Source organism: Cynocephalus volans, chromosome 1, assembly GCF_027409185.1.
Source record: "Cynocephalus volans isolate mCynVol1 chromosome 1, mCynVol1.pri, whole genome shotgun sequence".
NCBI classification, from domain to species: Eukaryota; Metazoa; Chordata; class Mammalia; order Dermoptera; family Cynocephalidae; genus Cynocephalus; species Cynocephalus volans.
The window spans coordinates 137,204,225-137,222,431 of NC_084460.1; positions in this window are offsets into that span (position 1 = coordinate 137,204,225).

Below are 18,207 nucleotides of genomic sequence, written 5' to 3' on the forward strand. Positions count from 1 at the left end.
TTAAACTCCCTCTTCTTGTTTCCTCATCTGTACAATGGGAATAAAATATAATAGCAGTACCTATTTCACAGTGCTGTTGTGAAGATTACGTTGTGCATGTGTGTGTGTGTGTGTGTGTGTGTGTGTGTGTCTATGTGTATTTCTTAGAACAATAAAATAGTGCCTGGCACAAAGTAAGTCCAATATGAGTACTGGCTATTATTATTATTGCATGCCTTGAAATATACAATGAGATATTTCTCTCAGAGCATCCATGTGCCCAAATTTTGTTAATGGTAGAAATTCTATCCAGCTTTGAACATTTGTTTTGTATTGGGTTTCGTGACTGCTTCATATACTTGAAGGAACCTGTAAATTGAAGTGACAATTGCCTAATAGATCTTTTTTCTTTTTGGAACTTAGGATTATAGTCCTTGTGTAAAAAGCAGAAAACATATATAGGAAGTTTTTGACTTCTGTAGGAAAGAGGCATAGTCTGATAGTGAAATATAGAAAGTAACAATTTTTGAGTATTTTTTAAAAGAGAATAAATTAAATTCAACTAAAATAAAAAGATGTGTCTGTAATTAGGTAGTTCATATATGCTGAGAATGCTGTCAAAGTTTGGAGAAGGATAAAAATGTTGTAGAATTTATTGGAAAAATTTGAGTCTGAGGATTATAAATTTAAGGGTAACCATTCACAGATGCAGAGGAACATAATATACAACTTTCAGATCAGTACAAAAAAGGAATAAAGGAAAGAAAAGATGAGAACAACCTGGTCAGTATGATTAAAGGAATTGGTGATTAGAGAAAGGCAAGTTAGGTATCACTACACACTTGTCAGAATGGCTAAAATTTAAAAAGATATTACTAAGGTTTGCTGAGAAAGTGGAGAAATAGAAATCCTCCTGCACTGCTGGTAAGAATACAAATTGGTATTGAAAAAATACTTAGCAGTATCTCTTAAATCTGATCTTTTGCATATACTATAATCCAGCAATTTCACTCTTAGTTATATCCAGCAGAAAAATGTGTATATGTACACCAAAAACATGTATATTTGTAGCATCACTATTCATAGTAATCCTGAACAGGAAAAACACAAATGTCCATCAAGCAGTAGAATAGAGAAATAAAGGTGTTATAGTCACACAATGAAATGCAACACAGAAATGGAAGTGAAGGAACTACCATCACACCCAACAACAGAAATGAATTTCATAATTAGAATGTTGGAGAGGAAAGTCAGATACAAAAAAAAATGTACATACTGTGTAATTTTTTTTATATCAAGTTTTACAAAATATTCAAAACTAAGGTATAGTGTTAGGAAGCAGGATAATGGTTTCCTTTGAGGAGATGAAAGAGCAGTGCTTGGGAGTGGGCATGAAGGCTTAGCAATTCTTGTGTTTGTTGACCTGACGATTGTTACAAAGGAATTTGCTTTGTGACAATTCATTGAAATGTACTTTTAATTTTTTTGCACTTTTCATATGTGAGTTATATGTTATATATAATGCAAAACAGTTTTCAAAAATAAATAAGCTAAAGTGGTCACAATAATGGAGCTTTCAATGTGGGTATGGTGAATTTCCATATCTAACCGTATAAAAGATTTTCAACTAAAATACAGACCAAAGGTGCAATAACCAAAATCACATAATGAATTTCATGTGTGCATACCTATAAATATTTCTAATTTTAGTGTTGCCTAATGATTCCACAAGTCTTAATGACAAGTCAGTCTACTTTCCTCTTTTCATAAGTCTCAGATTTAAACAGACATTCTTAGAATGGCTGGTTCTCACCAAGCTGTTAAGAGGCTGCTGTTGAGCAAGAATCTGAATACAACTGTTCAGCTTTTCAGCAGACAAGAGCGCAATCAAGGCATTTCCTCCTATGCCAGCAAGACTGGCACCATGTCAGTGGCTCTAGCCTTCTAAATAGGGCCTTGAGAGCAAATGCAGCCAAGCTTGTTTGTCACTAGCCTATCTGAAAATTGTTTAACCTTAAAAGATGTATTGCATATTTATTAGTGATCACTGCCACAGAAGGGACCTTAAGGCAATCATGCAGATAAATGTATACCTTCCACGACATTTTTTGGCAAGGTGCACTGTGCATGAAATTATAAATAAAAATATCTCAGAAAAAGCTGCACAGTTTTTCTAGACCCTCCTGGCTATTCTGTTTTACTAAAGGTCTGAACATGATGTATTCATGCTAATCATGTGTCCCTAGGAAAACATATTTTTCCTGTCTCTGTGCTTGTATTACTGAGAGCACATTTTACAGAGATTTTTAGGTGGATATAGGGTTACAGGTTTCTTTCTTTTCTGTTTTTTAAACTTTTGGGTCCTTCTTAGCAAGAAATGAGCTTTTGAATGTCAGAGAGTAGCTTATAATTTGAGGGACATTGTGGGACGTTAGTTGAAATTTAAGATAAAGTTCTTTGCATTCCAATGGTAATACTAATCTCTTAACAATGAACTTAAATGTGTTAAGAATCTAGGCCAAATATGAAGAAAAGCTTTTGAACAGCTGAAAAAAAAATATTGAAATAGGTTATCACAAAGGAGGAAAATATTTTTTACTTGGAAATGTTAGGAAATAGAATCTAATCTCATCTACCTGGTATAATGTTACATGGAAAACAGATTAGAGGCTTGAAAATAGTTTCTTCCAAGCACCCTAACATACTCTTCGTTAGGATGAGAACATGAAAACAGGTGGATTTAGACACATTTGGGGCAGTTTATTAATGATTATAACTTTTTACTTTTGTCATCAGTACTGGAAGAATTTGCAACTCTTTTTAGAGAACCATGTATAGCTTATTACTTTAAGCTAGTTCATTTCAAATATTCCTGATCATAGGTTTTACATTGGGTTCTTGTTAAGAATTTATTTGTCTGGTCCCCTACTGAATGTGTATCTCCAGAGGAAGCCTAGAAATTATTATTCATGTAAAAAGCAACCCAAGAAATTTTTATATTTGAGCACAATGGAGTTGTGTGATTTATACATGAACCTTTGGATTGGGATATTAAGGACATCAGAGAATGTTATTTATCCATTTCTGTACAAAACGTGTATGATATAGAAAGGCATGATTACACACAAAAGGAAAAGTAAATTTCAAAATTTTATATTATAAATTAACTTAATAATAATTCATAACATGTAGTCTTATATATACTGAGGACCTGCATATGTAGCAAGTGACTTTTTATAAGATTTTATGGTTTGTAAAATAAAATTAGATATATTTACTCATTTAATCCTCATAAAAACCTTGTGATATGTATGTCACTGTGATCAATCTCAGTTTCTAAATAAGTCACTGGGAATTCACAGAAGTTAAGCAACTTGATCCAATACCTCTTGCAAAATTAAATCTTAATTTTAGGATAATTCATGTTGAAATTGCTTTTCTACCCATGACTCTGCTAGGAGCTAAGGTTCTGAATGCCATAGGCTACATCGTTCCTACCAAATTTTTTTTTCATAAAATGACCTAAAGAAAACAATCTCTTGAAATACAAACCTTCATTCTGAAGCAAAACGTATCTACCATGTTTCTTTTACTTTTAAAGCAGGATTTGTTTTGAATCTGATGATAATATTCTACCCTAAGTTCTCTACAAAATTATTTGTTTCTGCCTTCTGGGAAGAGTGGATATTCCTTTCTACCCTGTTACTTAATTTCTAAGGCGAAAAGTGCACCCAAGTTTTCCAGAAGGCTAAAGATGACAGCATATGAATTACAGAATGCAGCCTCTCTTTCTATTAGCTGTTGTGCCAGTTAGCATTAAAGTTAGTTGCTGGGGCAAAAGCAGGACTGCAATACAGTAAAGAAAAACAATGAAGTACTACAGCAGATATTCTAACAGAGAATTTCCTCTTTAAGAAGGGACACATAAGAAAAATTCACCAAGAGTGCAGGGAAATTCATCACCATGAAATAGAGACAGTGAAAACAATAAACAGGAGAATTTAAACCCAAGAAATAAAGTTGTTGAAACAAGCAGAAAAGAATTTTCTATTAGAGTATTTTTAGCACAGAGAGTTGCAAAAGGATATTCTTACCTGAAAGTTAATCAACTACATTACATGGGTAATAAAAATTGAGCAATTATTTAACAGCAAAAAGATGAACTATTGAGAGCAGAGTGGCTCCTGAAGCTGAAGTGTGAATTTATGCCCTAAAAAAAATTGAACTAAGGAATTCTTATAGAATACAGAACAAAAGATGGAGATAAAAAAGTATGAAAGATAACGTAAGATGTAGACAGATCCTGTGTTCCAAACTTCAGGTACTGGAAGATTCAGAGGAAGAGAATGAAGGGGAAGTAATAAGTAATATTAAATGAAATAATAGTCAAAAATTTCTCAGAGTTCAAAAAAGATGTGTCTTCATATTAAAAGCACATACTCCCTGTAAGCACTCAGCAGAATTTAGAAAGGCTATCAGAGTGCCACCCATCCTAATAAAATTTAGAACTCGAGAAAAAGAACCTAAAGGCTTCTAGAGAAAGGAGAATAGAAGAGATTGTTTCTTAGGAAATGATTGTCAGATTGAAATGAAATTCACCTCAAACAAAATTCACTAGATTCATCAAATATAAGAAGACAATGGAAAATACATTTCTAAGGTAAATAACTTTGAAATTATAGTTCTTTATTTGATCATTCAATTGTAAGAGAGAAATAGGGTTGTTTTGTACAGGGAATGATTCAATGTGTAGAGGTTGAATTACTGTTGGCTGTTCTCCAGCAAAAAGACAAATATGAATCCAAGTGGAAGAAGGAGGACACCAAAAGTAATGTAAGCAACTAAATTAGTCAAAATGATTATAAATTCTAAGTATTTACTGTAATTATTTTTCTTTTCTTTTCTTTTCTTTTTCTTTTCTTTTCTTTTTTTTTTTTTGTGACCAGTAAGGTGATCGGAACCCTTGGCTTGGTGTCGCCCACACCGCGCTCAGCCAGTGAGCACACCGGCCATCCCTATATAGGATCCGAACCCGCGGCGGGAGTGCCACTGCGCTCTCAGCGCTGCACTCTCCCGAGTGAGCCACAGGGTCGGCCCTACTGTAATTATTTTTCTAAAATTAACTGTTTATTATAAATTTTCAGGTGTTGTCAATATGACAAATGGGATGGTGAATACAGCGTAAGCATGCTATAGTTCTTGACTTTTGGTGGGGATATAATATGTACATAGTTAATATCTCATCATTTTTAGAAACAATATAAATGCAGTTAATTGTAAAGTAGTTTAAAAGTTAAAGTTTACTATGAAAAGAAGAGAAATAGAATGTAAACTTTCAAACCATTAGTAAAAATAAAAGCATCACAGAAAAGTTGATTGATGAACAAAAGACATGAGGAAGTAATATGTTTGTTTAAAAACCCGATAAAGAGAAAACAATATGCAGATTCATAGTAAACAAAAATGCAAAATTCTTAAATAAATGTTTACAAATAATATCAATCAATGCATTAAAATTAAAATATATTATGCACATCTATTGTTTACCCTATAAATGTAACAATGGCCCAACAACAATAAAATCTGTCAATAGAATATACATTGCCATATTAAAGGAGAAAAAAATCCTTTTAAATATAACTTAAATGGCATTCCTAGCAAACAAGGACTAGAAAGTTTATTATTACCTTGATAAAGGCTCTTTACAAAAATCTATAAAAGTAAGTATCATATTAAATGATACTTAAAGTCATTGCACAGTGGCTAGATAAAATATCAGCATATGAAAGTAATTACTTTCCTACATGTGATGTTAACAAATGAGGAAATATAATATAAAAAGTGCAAATAAAATTGCTAGTAGCAACAGCAAAACATAAAACCAACAACATAGATAATAGAAAAATATTAATATTCAGAATATACAAAAAAGCTCCACAAATCAGTAAATACAATATAAACAAGCATATAGGAAAACAATGGAGGATAATATTTGTATAAGTATTTCATGGAAGATGAAAGAAAAATGCCAAAAATTGAAAAAAAAAAAAAAACTTATTCTCTGCTGTAGGAATGCTTATGAATTTGTTTAATTATATAAATTATATGCAAAAGTATATATTTTACATATATATAAAAGTATATAGCATTTTACATGTATTTCACATTTGTAAATACAAATCCATAAAAAGCAGAAGAAAGGCTATAAACTCAACTGATAATACTGGATACCTCTGGGGAGGAGCTTGGAATTTAAATTGAAGATCAATATTTTCTTTAACCTTGTTTAACCTTATTAGTTTTATACATGTAGGGTGTATTCATGTATTGTGTATTTGAAATTATTTAGGTATTTAAAAGGTAAAATGAGCAGTTCACATAAATAGTTTTTACTAAATTCCAAGCTCTTGATTAGTAACCTAAGCCAGGTCATATAACAACAACAGAGCAATCTAATATTTATTTTTGGAAAAACAATAACAAAAGTTTAACTAAATTACCACCAATAAACACTGAAGTGTTTACACTCCCTGTGGGTGGCCAACGCATCTCTAAGTCTCATCCACTAGCTAGCCCTCTAGATTTTGTCCCTTGTGGGATTTAAATTGGGCAATATTGATGTAAATCTTTCAGACTACATTGACATTTTCCAGACTTAGTATTTCAAAGTATGTGGTGCATATTCATAGGGATAATCTATAACTTCCGAGAAGATTATTGTTATCTTCCAAAAGCAATAAAAACGAATCTTTAATTCCTCTTTGTGAAGATTTTTAAAAAACATTTTTTAAAGGTGAATTCATAGCTTCATTCTTGAAGGCAAGAAATTAATAGTACAGTATTTACGGCACAGAGATGCAAGAATATTCAAAATATGCTGTAATTTAGAAGTGATGAACTTAAATTAAAAAAAAAAAAAAGTCTAGCATGTTTTGGTAACTGACAATGCTAATACCAGTCTGAAGAAGGTTTCCTTAAGGGCAGTTTCCTAAAGAGAATTGGTGGAAAGGGAGATTCAGAAAGCATTAGACACAGCACCATGAGGGAAGGTGATGAGAAGTATGCACCCTGCTCCTCTGTACTTCAACGTCTCACTTATTTATTTTACACCAGGGAGAAGACTTTTATTAAGAATTAGTACAGGGCCGAGCCCGTGGCGCACTTGGGAGAGTGCGGAGTGCGGCATCGCTCCCACCGCGGGTTCGGATCCTATATAGGAATGGCTGGTACACTCAGTGGCTGAGTGCTGGTCACGAAAAAGACAAAAAAAAAAAAAAAAAGAAAAAAAAAAAGATTTAGTACAAAAGAATAGAATATTTTTACTCACAAGAGAGCTGCCATGGGGTTAGGGATGGGGAGAATAAATATGCACAGACAGACGATGTAATCAGAAGCACTTAAACTAATAATCCTATTGACAAGCCCTCAATACAGAAAAGTAGTTAAATTTTTCTTGCAGAGAAATGGTTTTCCTCCCCTCCCTTTTTAGTCACCCTCATAATTGTATGCTTACAAACCCAAGATTTATCTACAGTCCCAAATTTAAGATAAAAAATTGATTGAATTTGTTTACTTTTAAACCTTCAGTAATATGAAAACTTTTGTCCCAAATTAATTATTTAACTTTTCTTATGCCAATTCTTTTAAACTATTTTCCCATATTCTATATTATACATATATTTTTTACAAGTGTGGCAGTACCTCCTAGACAACATCTAGCATAAAACATATTAAAAAGATGAAAATGAAAATGAATATGAAAATAACAATGGGCAAGGTGGATAGATAACTGTTTTAAGAAAATAGAATAATGTGATTGTATTTCCCAGAATGACACTTGATCCAGGATTTCCTGTAGGCAAGGATGAAAGGGAAATAAGTAGGTGTATAACCATCATAGTGTGTTAAAGAGAATGACTAAGATTTTCAAAATTATAAAAAAATTCTTGCACAGAATTTACAAAGAACATTGGTTAGTGAATCCTTATATGAAAGAAAATGAGTAGAATTTTCAACCCAGCTTTTGAAATTATTTTTATCTATTGTTATACTAATGCTTGCTGGAAGCTAATGTGTCTTGTTTCCGTTTTTCCCCTTGAATATTTCAAACATTTTCTTTCCTTTGTTCCCTTTTCTAATAGTAAGTGATACTGATTTGTTTTGAAAATAGAAAGCACAGAAAAGCAAATAACAAATTAAATCTTTCATAATACTTCAATAAAGCCAGAATGATTGTCAGCGTTTTGGAATATTGTATTCCAGGCCTCTTTGATGTACATTTCATACAGTTGAGAATATACTGAATATTTGTGTACCTTTTTTATTACTATTATTTCATATGCAGTTGTTCACAGTATTAAAAATGCTTTGTAAAACTTTACCATTTACATAAGTGTATCAGGATCATATTTAAGCATTTCCAAAAGCTGAACATTTTTGTCATGTCCAATGTTTTACTGGTTATAAACAATGCTGTAATAAATGCCATTGGCATACATTTTTGTCTTCTTTTCAATTTAGTTCATAAAATACACACTCAAAAGTAGAATTACTTGGTCAAAGATTTTTGATGCTTTTCAAGCAACTAAAAACTGGATTGTTCTTCATAAAAATATGTCAACTTAGACTCCTATCAGTCGTGGTTGGCAGAGACTTGCTTCACTGCACCATTGCCAGAACTGGATGTTCTTGTCATTTTTTTGTTACTGATAATTTTATGAAATTTTACCATTGTTAATTTTATGCATTAACATTGGATTACAGTGATTTAATTTGCATTTAAATGATTATTAGTAATGTTGAACATTTGTTTAAATGTTTATTATACTTTTTTTTTTGCTATTTCTTCAACTACTTATTAAACAGTCTGTGTTATTTTTCCATTTATTAGGAGAGGTCTTTGATTATTATTTATTAATTTGCATCAGTTCTTTACATAAGAATAATAACACTTTGTCATGTTACATTTAAAGTTTTGGTGTTGGTGATTTTGATCTCCATGTCGTTGAAGGTATGTTGTTTAACATTCTATAATTGACCTTTCCTTTCTTTCAGAGTAATCAACACACTTACTGTATAATTTCTTCATTTTTAAATATGTTAAGCCTTTCTTTGTGGCTTATATTATTAATCTTTGTTAATATTTTATAGATATTGATGATAGTTCTTTTCCCATGAAGTAAATGATTTCTCATAATTTTCTTTTAGGGTCAAAAAATTATTCTGATGTGCATATTGATAGATAATTACATTGGATGACTAATGTTTAGTTACGTTAATTGTGTTATCTAATGATGCAGATTCTGGTTTTTCTTTGCACTTTTTATTTTTTAAAGTAAATGATAAATAAAATGTTTTGTAGTGTTTTCTGAAAATAGGTTAATAGTTCAATGTTTATAGATAAACAACAAACAGCTATATATGCAGAGTTATTGTAGTCAGCTATTTTATATTTATTTATTTTTATTAATTTTTAAATAAAAATATTTATTAGTAGATCATAGTATGGCCTTAGATTCATTAAAGGAACAGTTCTGAGAAGTAGCATGTTGCTTTTCAAAGACCAAAGGCAGCAATAAAAGTTAATAGGTTTTATATGCATTTAATACTTATATCTCAATATTTTCAGAAATTAGATTTTTAAAAATATTTTGTTGACAAATGAACACCTTCAAAATTAGACTTCAACACTGTTTTCCAAAATATATGAAACATTCAGAAGAAAGCACCTTAAATGTAATTATATTTAAGCAAATTTGACAGCAACTGAATGGAAATTTGTCAGCATTCAAGTTATGAAGTGTCATTGATTAGTTTCAGATGAGGGGAGCATTATAGGCCCTGAATTCTTAAGGTCAATAAATGTCTAAAAACAAATTTAGCATAATTATGTTTTTGCCTTGCATGCCCCTGTTACTATAAGTGGATATGTCATCTTAACACACCTGAGGTGTTGCTGGAGCTGCATACTTATTGTAATGTTTAAAGGCTCCTTCAACTTTCACATGGGTCTATATAAAATTAGTTTATGAAAATGAAGGAAACCATCTCCTATATTTCTAAAGCTTCTCAAAAAGAAAGAACATACTATTCATCATTTGGGTATGATTATCGGTACCATGATAGATGACAGATGGTAGAATTTTGAGCATTTTTATGTACAGGGTATATAATGGGAAGAGAACTCTACAAGAAGTTAAGATACCATCAATAATTCAGTGACTTAGACAAGTTATTTAAACTTTCTCTGCTCTTCAATTAGTAGTATTTGGTAGAGAAGCCCTAAGTTCTCTTTTCAGTATTAAAATCAGATGAAAATTTACATACTGAATAAAGATTTTTAAGATCCAAGACCTGAAATATTATTACACCTTGAACTTTGGAGGTGTATAAGCATGCATGGAGGTTTTCTTTCATACTACATGTGGCAAAATTGTGTTTTCCAAAATGGTAGCAACAAGGTCTCCCATTTCATCTGCATTTCTTACAACATGTTTTAGACATTTCTCCCATTGAAAAGTCAGAGCAGTGGGGGAGGGGCGTCTACTCTTACCCTTCCTTGAATTTGGGCATGCCTGTGACTAAGGCAGAAGTGACACTATGTGACATCCAAATATAGGTGATAAAAGGCAGTGCAACTTGCTGTTTTCACCCAGTTACTTTGGGTGTAAGGAGATGAAGAGACCATATGGGGAGATCATATGTAGGTGTTCTGATTGATAACTCCAGCCAAGATCCCAGGTGACAGCCAGCATCAACCTCATGACACCTGAGTGACCAAAACTTCAGACAATTTAAGTCCCAGCCTTCAAATCAACTTGAGCCTTTAGTCTTCTCAGACATTGTGGAGTAGAGTTAAGCCCCTTTGTGCCCTGTCCAAATTTCTGAAGCACAGTAACTGTGAAGTATAATAAAGTAGCTACTAGCCATTGGGGTGATTTGTTGCCCAACAACAGAAAACCAGGACAAATTTGGATGCTTGGAATGGGAAGCTAAACCATCCGAACACATGGATTTGACTTTGTATAACAGGTGGAAGTTGGAAAGACATTGAGGCGACTGTTAGTGAAAGCCTAGAAGACCTTGAGGAAAGGTAGAGGATCATAAAGTGTCAGTGGGTGCCTAAATTGCCACAAGGAAGCTGTTGGTGAAGGCTCAAAGTAAAATAGGAAAAATATTACTGAAGAGTAGAGGTAAAGGAACCATTGTTATGGACTGGTGAGAAGTTTGGTAACACTGTCACCTGCACTACAGACAGTCTTTGACTTATGATGGTTCTACTCAGGGTTTTTTGATTAGGATTTACGATGGTGTGAAAGCAGTATAAATTCAGTAGAAACTGTATTACAGTACAGTAGTCAATACATTATGTGAGATATTCCATACTTTATTATAAAATAGGCTTTGTGTTAGATGATTTTGCCCAACTGTAGGCTAATGTAATTGTTCCAAATGTGTTTAAGGTAGGTTGGCCAAGCTCTGATGCTTGGAAGGTTAGGTGCAATAAATGCATTTTTGACTTACAATATTTTCAACTTATGATGGGCTTATTGGGGTGTAACCTCATTCTAAGTCAAGGAGCATATGTATATAGAAAATAATAAATGTATCTAATGAACCCAATGATCTAGTTAAAGGCATTTGCAGGCAAAATATTGAAAATACCACTGAGCTTCTTCTTGAGGCTCATAATAAAATGTGAGATGAGGAAGACAAGCTAAAGAAAAACCTATTAAATACAAAAAGTCCAGGACTTATTGTGGTTGAAAATAAAACTATTCTTCATTTCCATCATTCCAAATGGAAAATGATTCTAAAATTAGGAAAAGGCTTTGTAACAGGGATCTAGGTCACTGTCAGGAAAATATGGTCTAAAGAAAAAGCCAAGAATGTGACTATATAACTTTTTTATAAAACCTCAGAAAGATCTAAGGTGGTGCCTCATAGACTCAGACTGAAGTCTCTTAAGGGTGTGCCTCATAGATCACTCTGTTAACTAATAAGGCTTCTAAGATTCTTACATGTGTTGAACCACAGCAACTTTTCAAGGAGGCCAAGGTAGAGAGGAGCTCATCTAGAAGAGATTTGTGGTTATGGTTTTTGCCTGGTTGTGTGAAAACAAAGAAGATTCATTAAAAATACCACAGAATTTTTAAGGAAATTGTTTTTATGGAAGCACCACCACCTTGGACTAAAAGGGTCAGAGAGAGTACAAAAAAGATAGGCTTTTGATCTTTTTCCCTCCAACTTCTACTAACAGGAAACATCTTGAGAAAACTACTCAGCTGCCAACATGGGCTAGCTTATGCATAAAAGGAGAGGTAATTCACAGGGCAGAACAAAGAGCCATGGAGAATCATGTCTAGGAAGACGTAGTAGGTTTTAAGCAAGAAACTGGCAATGTGTCAGGATGGATGTCAGAATTGCTACTAAGTAGTAACTGCTGTGTGCTTCCTGTTTCCCCACTTTTTGCATGGGAGTTCTAGAGTGTTTGTCCATGCCTATTCAACTATTGTCACCTAAGCCATTTATATGAAAGTCACTGCTCGAATCATCTATTGATGCATAACTTGTCTTTTTAGGTCACAAGTCTCCAGCTCAAGAGGAATAGTGCTTTAAGAGCTATACTTGAGGAATCTTGGCTGCTTTTCCTGGGATGCCTGTTCTTAGAACCCACTAAGTGTGCTATAAAGCAACAGAGAAATCATAATGAGAGGTTACTGGTAAGTATTTTGGCAGATAGCCCCAAATGAACTTACAGCTGAGACCCCAGTGAGATACCAGTGAGTAGTCAGCAATGAGCTCCAGACATGTGAATGAATGAATTGTTAGACGATTTCATCCTCTAGTCATCTAGGCGTTTCTAGTCTTGAAGTCTTCCTGGCTGAGATCTCAAACATTATAGAGCAGAGACAAGTTGGTCCCACAGTGTCCTGGTGGGATACCTGGCCCACAGAAACCATGAAAGATCATTGAATGATTGTTGTGGGTTTAGGCCCCAAAGGTTTGGGGGATTTGTTATGCAGCCATCAATAACTGGAACAATATTTTTTTATATAACTGATTTAGGAAACAAATACTACCTTCGTACCCATACTCCATACCTACATGAGCTAGTTGTGGGGTTTACAATTTGATACATTTAAAAACAACAATTGTACAATCAAAATGTATCTGCTGATTGAACTTAAATAATTATTAGAGCATATCTTCTGAACCGTGGACATAAAGCATTGAAATAGAGTTTAGTGAAGTTTTGCAAGTTATTCACCAAACTCTTTTTGAACACCTAGTATGTACCAAGCACAGTATTAAGTTCTAGGGAGATGGAGATGAATTAACACTCCACTCCATCTTTAAGGAACTCACAAAATTCTCAAACTGGAGAATTTATGTCTAGTTATCAAAATACTATCTCTACTAGTCCATTTTGTGTTGCTGTAACAGAATACCTGAAACTGGGTGATTTGAAAGAAATGAAATTTATTGCTTACCGTTTCTGAGGCTGGGAAGTCCAAAGTTCATCTGGTGGTGGCAACAGTGACACAGGGGTCTCACATTGCAAGATGGTGGAAGCAGAGAGAGCAGAGAGAGAGACAGACAGACTCTCTTGTTCTTTTAAAGCCCTCAGAACCACACCCCTGACCCTGACCACCATTTGTAATCCATTCACTACTGCATGGTCCTACAATCCAATCACCTCTTCAAGGCTCCACCTTTCAATTACCATAATAGGATTTCCCGCCCTCTTAACAGTCACAGTGGGGGCTAAGTTTCGAATACATAAAACTTGGGGGACACAATTCAAGCTTCAGGGAGTTTGGGGGGGACATAATACAATCTGCTACACTTTGTCTTTCTTCTTGATCCAAACTTTATTTCTTTGATGAATCAAGTTTATATTTTCCTTCTAGTTTTCTCTGTTTTGAGAAAAGCTTTCCTCAAATTGTACAGTATATTAAGACTCCAGAATGTTGGTTCTCCACTTCCTGTTATGTGTCAGTATAGTACAATTTGTTCATTTTTGATTTGGTAATTCAAAATATGTTAATTGGATACCTGCTATGCAATATGCTAGATTCCTGGGTAAAGTGGTGAATCAGATTAACAAGTTCTCCCTCCTAGAACATAGTCTAGTGGGGGATATAGACAAGAAAATAATCATAGTACAATGCTATGACTGACAGTCAGGATAGGATACAATGACAGCATGGATGGGGACACCTGATTCATTTGGGAGGTTAAGGAAGCTTCCTTAGAGGAAGCAACTCCCACAAGTTTGAGGTATTTTCAAAGCTCCAGGTTTTCTAGAGCTCCCTCCTTCTCTTCCTTTCTTAATTGTGCTGTGTTTCCTAGAGTCCTAAAAATGCACAGTTAGGATTTTTATTCTGGTATGCTCTTTGGAACCAGATTTTCTGATTCATAATTAGCAAATAATTGTAGACTTTTACTCACACTACCCACAGGTTTAGCATAGGCTTTTCCTGTAATATTTACAAGGCCACAGGGAAGGGTATAGATGGAAGCCCGTTTGCCATATGTCTAAATATATACAAGTTATAAATCAGGCTTAGAAACTGCTAAATAAAATATATTTTATCTTCCTACTTTGATAAACATGCTTTTATAATAATCTGGAAAGCCAAGTCCAAATTTCAATTATTACACTCCTTCACCCACATCTGCACAATGCCACACTTGACTGTACTTCAGGTCTAGAGTTGTTCACACCAAGTGATACACCATTAGGAGTACAAACTCTGGGAAGTGCTTTTACAGGCCCTGGAAGAAGGTTGGGCCATTTGTGGAAGACATGGTTGGGTCCTTGGTACACAGAGAATGGTCCAAAAGTGGGGGTGTGGGATGTGGTTGGGCCTAGTCCCATGACCCCACAGACCCCTCCTCACCTGTGTGCAGGGGAGAGAGTGGAGGAGTACAAGAACAGTGTCTTCCTTCCCTGGTATAAGGGTGGTACCTGTTACCTAAAAGGCCATATCTAAATTATATTCCAAAGTTGACGAGAGTGAGCTCTGTCTTCATTGGCTTTTGCAAGCTAAAATTTAGCTAATTAACTAAGTCTAGGAAACAAGTGGGTGACTAAATGTCCTCAGCAATTACTTCTGAGTGATAGTTAAGAATAGCCTAATAGCCTACTTCATCTCTCCTGGGATTTATGTCCTCTGAGGAGAGAGACTTACCGAAGTTTGTTGGTTTTTCTTTGCCTATCAGCCAGGCTTAATGGGTCTCCAAAAAGTTGACTGACTTCAGCAGTAAGAGGGTATCAGCTCTGACCAATTCTCACAGCTGTCCAGGAAACAAAGAGCTCAGGAAGTCATCTCAGGAGAGGAGTAAAGACTGAGTAGATAGTTCTTACAGATATGAAAGAATCTGCCAGGTGGCACTCAAAGTGATGGGCAGCCCGGGGCTTCCCTCAAAATGGAGGACAGCACCAGGTGTGGGGCTGGTAGAGCTTATACAGGGCACCAAGGGTTGGCTGATACCATCAAGGAGGGGCATTATGCTAATGGGAAACTATGAAACCAAGGTGGAGAACTGCACCCTTGCAGAAGCAAAAGGGTTTCTGCTTAAGTCACGAGGCTTCTCATGAGGGGAATGGGGGAGGGGTTTGGTGCTGGAGTGGAACACACGGCCAGCGGTTATTTTGTGCTTGTTGTGTGCACAATGGTGCCGGTAACGTCTGAGATCCCTCATTCCTGCCTTCTAAGTATAGGGAGAAGGGAAAAGGGGCAAAGCAAAGGTCTTGTTCTTCTGAAGCTACTTCCTGCTGGAGATGGGTGAAGATATGGAAAAAAAATAAAAAGATTTACATTGGCGGGTAAAACAATTAGGTGGCGGGGTATTGGTTTTGTGTGGGGAGGCTATATTCTTCCGGGGAAGGGTCGCTGATTCTGAGGGACTGATATCCTTCTCGCAGGAACAATTTGGTGACCTTTTGGTTGGTGAAAGCCTGGGTAGGTTCCTGCAAGCAGTTAGAGAAACATCAAAAGAGGCAGGGACCAAAAGTAGGATGAGTGCCAGCACAGTTAGGGGTCCTAGTAGGCGCATATGCCAGGGCATTCAAGGGTTCAGTGACTGGGGCCACCCCCAAGGTGTGTTTGTGTTTTGTAACCCTTTGTGTTGGCAATCAGTGCTTACCTTTAAATGGTTTAAGTTGTTTTGGATCACCCCAGACTCATTTACATAATAACAGCATTCCTCCCCCAAGGAGAGGCAGGTGCCTTCCTTCTCTGCTGTAAGGAAGTCAAGGGCCCGATGGTTCTGTAAAGCAGCTGTCTTGAGTGAGGTGACCTGTTGTTGGAGGGAGGAGATGCTATATGTACTTAGTTCTTTTGAGAGTTTTTGATAGAATTGAGAGGCAGTAGCAAGGCCTGCTATGCCAGTCCCAGTTGCAGGAAGGACCCCTGCCCCAATTAAAAGGTACAATTAGTGCCCTATGGGAGTGGGGGGCACTTCCTGAGAGGGAGGGGCCGAAGTTAGTCCCAGTCCCGTCTCCATCCCTCCATCTGTCTGGATGGTAATGTTGTCAGAGACAGGGATGAGCCAAATGAATATGCAAGAAATCGCATTAGGGTGCAGGCAACAGGATAACATAGTTTTACAAAGGAAAAATATTCCGGGTTTAGGGCATGGATGAGTAGGGGGTAAGTGAGTGGCAGCGTTTGGTGTTAGTAAGGCAGAGTGTGGGCAGGCCCCACACAATGCTGACAGCCCCACTGAGGTGAGATTAAAGTGAAGAGACATTTGTGGAAACGTTATGGGCTGCATCAATAAGGAGGGGGTGACCACAAAAAGATTCTCATGAAGTGGGAGACAGATGAGTCACTCAGGGACCAGTCTGATTTGCTGAGGACTGCATCGACCCTGTGGACCTGAAACCTCCATGTTCCAGATAAGGGGGAGCATTGAGATAGGAGGAAAAACATGGGAAGGATGCAAAGGGAAGAAGGCCTGCAAGAGTGACAGGATAATCGCCGGGTAATGATCATCCTTCTTCTGGGATTGGGGGAAGAGCGAAGGTCCTGGAGATTTTTAGTTTTGTGGGTCTTAAAATGGACGAAGGGTAAGGAGATGTTGAGTTGGGGGTTGAGTAGAGGGACCCCTCTGGCTTGGTGTTAACCAAGATTTCTTTGGGTAAATTCTCAAGTGCTCATTTTACCAAGGATAAGTGATACCAAGGGGCTTTTCTTAGTACCTTTACTGCCATGGGGGTGGTGAGAAGTACTGTATAAAGGGCCTTCCCAACATGGCGAGAGAGGCTTTGGGATTCAGGTTTTAATATACACTTGCTGTCCTGGGCTCAGTTTAAAGTCTGAGGTAGTGGGGAAAGGATGAGGTAATAGAAGGTTGGCCTGTTCCCTAAGAAGATCCTTAATGAGTGAAGGGGTAGGGAGATACTGGCCTAAAGGTGATGAGCTGGAAGGGAGAGGTGTGAGAGTGAAGGGCCTACTGTACATAAGTTCGAGGGGGCTGAGGCCAGTGGGCTTGCGGGGGGCAGCCCATAGGCGAGTGAGTGACTGGCAGGTAGGCCAAGATGAGGGATGATTTCTGAGGTGAGAACATGTGTTACTGCTGTAGCAGCCTCTGAAGTTCAGGGAAAAGCCTCAATCCAACCTGAAAAGGTATCTACTAGGGTTAGAAGAGAGCATGTCCTTTTGTGGGGAGAGTAATATAAGGGCTGAAGAAGGTGTAAGAGGAGTTCATAGCCTATATGAACTGAATTATGGAAATCGAAATGGATTTGCTCAGCTTGTGTAGTAGGGAGGACATAGCAACTGGAGAGCGTATACCAGTTGTCCTTCCTCTGTGCTCCCAATTATTCGAGATGTTGTATTTCTTGGGGTGTGTATTGGGACAAGGGCATAGGGGCCACGAGAAGGACCTGAGCAGGAGAGGAAGAGTGGGGCCTGGTGATTGAGCAGACTGTTTTGCAGTTAGATCTGCCAGTTTGTTTCCCTGGGCTATGGGGTCATTGGAGGTTTGGTGTCTTCTGCAGTGTATAACCGCAACCTCCTCTGGGAGTTGTGCAGCCTCAATAGCTTATGTTAGATTTACTATGGCATAACCCACCTGCAGGGTGGGTGTGGATGTGGCATTCCCATCTATGAACTATGTAAGGGGATACAGGGAGATGTGTGGAAAGGGATTTAGAAAGAGGTCTAAAGCCTCCATGCAATTGTGTTTTAAGGGTCGTGAGTGTTTTGGGATGAG